The 4747-nt window shown below is 35.5% G+C and overlaps 1 non-coding gene across 1 annotated transcript; it reads right to left on the bottom strand.

Annotated features, from left to right (window-relative positions):
• Positions 1 to 2436: 2436 nt before the first annotated feature.
• Positions 2437 to 2540, bottom strand: LOC130978012 (small nucleolar RNA R71). The gene has a single exon (XR_009085676.1). It is a non-coding gene; the product is annotated as a small nucleolar RNA R71 (small nucleolar RNA).
• Between the last annotated feature and the right edge of the window lie 2207 nt (positions 2541 to 4747).

Raw genomic sequence — 4747 nt, 5'->3', positions numbered from 1 at the left:
GGGACAAGCATCTCCATACACTTATCTGAAATTACCACCATTAATTTACATAAGTATTTTTATCCTTTATTATTTAAGCAAGTATCTCTTTATATTTCCAATAACCAATTATTATCTGCCTGAATGAGATTTACAAGATGACCATAGCTTGCTTCATACCAACAATCTCCGTGGGATCGACCCTTACTCACGTAAGGTATTACTTGGACGACCTAGTGCACTTGCTGGTCAGTTGTGCGGAGTTGTGACTAAGTGTGATTCACATTTGAGAGCGCTACCAAGTCTTTGGAGCCATTGTTGATGATCACAAATCTGTGCACCAAGTTTTTGGCGCCGTTGCCGGGGATTGTTCGAGTATGGACAACTGACGGTTCATCTTGTTGTTCAAATTAGGTAATTTTCTTTTTATTTTCTTTTCAAAAATCTTTCAAAATTTTTTTTAAATATAATTTTCGAAAAAAAATAATAAAAATACAAAAAATTCATAAAATCATAAAAAATCAAAAATATTTTGTGTTTCTTGTTTGAGTCTTGAGTCAATTTTTAAGTTTGGTGTCAATTGCATGCTTTAAAAATTTTTCTTGCATTTTTCGAAAATTTCATGCATTCATAATGTTCTTCATGATCTTCAAGTTGTTCTTGGTAAGTCTTCTTGTTTGATCTTGATGTTTTCTTGTTTTGTGTTGTTTATTGTTTTTCATATGCATTTTTCGTTTGTTAGAGTCCATGCATTAAAGATTTCTAAGTTTGGTGTCTTGCATGTTTTCTTTGCATCAAAAATTTTTCAAAATTATGTTCTTGATGTTCATCATGATCTTCAAAGTGTTCTTGGTGTTCATCTTGACATTCATAGTGTTCTTGCATGTATCATGAATTTTGATTCATAATTTTCATGTTGTGAGTCATTTTTATGTTTTTCTCTCTCGTAATAAAAAAATTCAAAAATCAAAAAATATCTTTTCCTTATTTCTCTCAAAAATTCGAAATTTTGGGTTGACTTGGTCAAAAATTTTTAAAATAAGTTGTTTTCTTGTTAGTCAAGTCAAAATTTCAATTTTAAAAATCTTATCTTTTCAAAACTTTTTCAAAAATAAAATTTTTTTCATTTTTTTTATATATTTTCGAAAATTACTTTTAAATTAATTTTCAAAATCTTTTTTTGTCTTTATTTCATAGTTTTCGAAATTACACTAACAATTAATGTGATTGATTCAAAAATTTGAAGTTTGTTACTTTCTTGTTAAGAAATGTTCAATCTTTAAATTCTAGAATCATATCTTTTAGTTTCTTGTTAGTTAAGTAATCAATTTTAATTTTAAAAATTAAATCTTTTTCAATCCTATCTTTTTATCATATCTTCTTATCTTATCTTTTTATCATATCTTTTTCAAAATTTTATCTTTTTCAAAAATTTGATTTCAAAATATCTTACCTAACTTCTTATCTTCTTATCTTTTCAAATTTGACTTTAATATCTTTTTCAACTAACTATTTGACTTTTTGTTTGTTTCTTATCTTTTTCAAAACCACGTAACTACTTCTCTCTCTCTAAATTTTTGAAAATATCTCATCCTTTTTCAAAATTCTTTTTAATTAATTAATTGTTTTAAATTTTAATTTTAATTATATCTTATCTCTAATTTTCGAAAATCACTAACTACTTTTTCAAAATTATTTTTGAAATTCTCTATCTCTCCTCTTCTGCTATTTATTTATTTATTTACTAACACTTCTCTTCACCTCTCTTCATCTCTTATCACCTCCCCTATCCTTACTCTTTATACAGACTATTCATCCCTCTCCTTTCTTTATTCCCTTTCTTCTTCTACTAACAATAAGGAACCTCTTTACTGTGACATAGAGGATTCCTCTTTCTTTTCTTGTTCTCTTCTTCCCTATATGAGCAGGAACAAGGAAAAAGGCATTCTTGTTGAAGTTAATCCTGAACCTGAAAGGACTCTGAAGAGGAAACTAAGAGAAGCTAAATTACAACAATCCAGAGATAACCTTTCTGAAATTTTTGAACAAGAGAAGGAGATGGCAGCCGAACCCAACAACAATAATGCAAGGAGAATGCTAGGTGATTTCACTAAACCAACGTCCAAATTTGATGGAAGAAGCATCTCCATTTCGGCCATTGGAGCAAACAATTTTGAGCTAAAACCTCAATTAGTTGCTCTAATGCAACAGAACTGCAAGTTTCATGGACTTCCATCTGAAGATCCTTACCAGTTTTTAACTGAGTTCTTGCAGATTTGTGAGACTGTAAAGACGAATGGAGTAGATCCTGAAGTCTACAGGCTCATGCTTTTCCCTTTTGCTGTAAAAGACAGAGCTAGAACATGGTTGGACTCACAACCTAAAGATAGCCTGGACTCCTGGGATAAGCTGGTCACGGCCTTCTTGGATAAATTCTTTCCTCCTCAAAAGCTGAGCAAGCTTAGAGTGGATGTTCAAACCTTCAAGCAAAAAGATGGTGAATCCCTCTATGAAGCTTGGGAAAGATACAAGCAGATGACCAAAAAGTGTCCTTCTGACATGTTTTCAGAATGGACCATATTAGATATATTCTATTATGGTCTATCTGAGTTTTCCAAAATGTCATTGGACCATTCTGCAGGTGGATCCATTCACTTAAAGAAAACGCCTGCAGAAGCTCAAGAACTTATTGACACGGTTGCAAATAATCAATTCATGTACACTTCTGAGAGAAATTCCGTGAATAATGGGACGCCTCAGAGGAAGAGAGTTCTTGAAATTGATGCTCTGAATGCCATATTGGCTCAGAACAAAGTGTTGACTCAGCAAGTCAACATAATTTCTCAAAGTCTGAATGGATGGCAAAATGCATCCAACAATACTAAAAAGGCAGCTTCTGAAGAAGCTTATGATCCTGAGAACCCTGCAATAGCAGAGGTAAATTACATGGGTGAACCTTATGGAAACACCTATAATTCATCATGGAGAAATCATCCAAATTTCTCATGGAAGGATCAACAAAAGCCTCAACAAGGCTTTAATAATGGTGGAAGAAACAGGCTAAGCAATAACAAGCCTTTTCCATCATCTTCTCAGCAACAGACAGAGAATTCTGAGCAGAGCCCCTCTAATTTAGCAAATTTAGTCTCTGATCTGTCTAAGGCCACTTTAAGTTTCATGAGTGAAATAAGGTCCTCCATCAGAAATTTGGAGGCACAAGTGGGCCAGCTGAGTAAGAAAGTCACTGAAACTCCTCCTAGTACTCTCCCAAGCAATACAGAAGAGAATCCAAGAGGAGAGTGCAAGGCCATTGATGTAATCAATATGGCCGAATGCACAAGGGAGGAGAAGAACGAAAATCCTAGTGAGGAAGACCTCCTAGGACGTCTCTCAAACAAGAAGGAGTTTCCTATTGAGGACCTAAAGGAATCTGAGGCTCATATAGAGACCATAGAGATTCCATTAAATCTCCTTCTGCCATTCATGAGCTCTGAAGATTATTCTTCCTCTGAAGAAGATGAAGATGTAACTGGAGAGCAAGTTGCTCAATATCTAGGAGCTATCATGAAGCTGAATGCCAAGTTATTTGGTAATGAGACTTGGGAAGGTGAACCTCCCTTGCTCATTAGTGAACTTGATATATGGGTTCAGCAAACCTTACCTCAAAAGAAACAAGATCCTGGCAAATTCTTAATACCCTGTACCATAGGCACCATGGCCTTTAACAAGGCTGTATGTGACCTGGGGTCAGGCATAAATCTTATGCCACTCTCTGTAATGGAGAAGCTGGGGATCATTGATGAGGTACAGCCTGCCTTATTCTCATTACAATTGGCAGACAAGTCAGTAAGACAAGCTTATGGATTAGTAGAGGACATGTTAGTAAAGGTTGAAGGCCTTTACATCCCTGCTGATTTCATAATCTTAGACACTAGGAAGGAAGAGGATGAATGCATCATCCTTGGAAGACCTTTCCTAGCCACAACAGGTGCTGTAATAGATGTTAACAGAGGAGAATTAGTCCTTCAATTGAATAGGGACTACTTTGTGTTTAAGGCACACGGCCATCCCTCTGTAACAAAAGAGAGTAAGCATGAAGAGTTTCTCTCAGTACAGAGTCAAAAAGAGCCCCCCACAATCAAACTCTAAGTTTGGTGTTGGGAGGCCACAACCAAACTCTAAGTTTGGTGTTGAGAAGACCCCACATTCAAAATCAAAGTTTGGTGTTAGGAGACCTTCATCATGCTCTAAACTTCTCTAAAGCTCCATGAGAGCTCACTGTCAAGCTAGTGACATCAAAAGAGCGCTTGTTGGGAGGCAACCCAATTTTTATTTATCTAATTTTATTTTTATTTTATTGTTCTTTTATGTTTTATTAGGTACATGATCATGTGGAGTCACAAAAAAATACTAAAATTAAAAACAGAATCAAAAATAGCAGAAGAAAAATCACACCCTAGAGGAAGGACTTACTAGCGTTTAAACGCCAGTAAGGTGCATTTGGCTGGCGTTCAACGCCAGAACAGAGCATGGATCTGGCGCTGAATGCCAGAAACAAGCAACATCCTGGCGTTTGGACGCCAGGAATATGCCCTGAGGAAAGCTGGCGCTGAACGCCAGTAACAAGCATGGAACTGGCATTCAACGCCAGAAATATGCTACACATGGGCGTTGAACGCCTAGAACGTGCATCACTTCAGCGTTTAAACGTCAGAATGGTATGCTAAGGCATTTTACATGCCTAATTGGTGCAGGGATGTAAATCCTT

This window comes from Arachis stenosperma, chromosome 4 (genome assembly GCF_014773155.1).
Source record: "Arachis stenosperma cultivar V10309 chromosome 4, arast.V10309.gnm1.PFL2, whole genome shotgun sequence".
Taxonomy (NCBI): domain Eukaryota; kingdom Viridiplantae; phylum Streptophyta; class Magnoliopsida; order Fabales; family Fabaceae; genus Arachis; species Arachis stenosperma.
The sequence above is the reverse complement of the archived record's forward strand: the minus strand, read 5'-3'. Positions and strand labels throughout refer to the sequence as shown.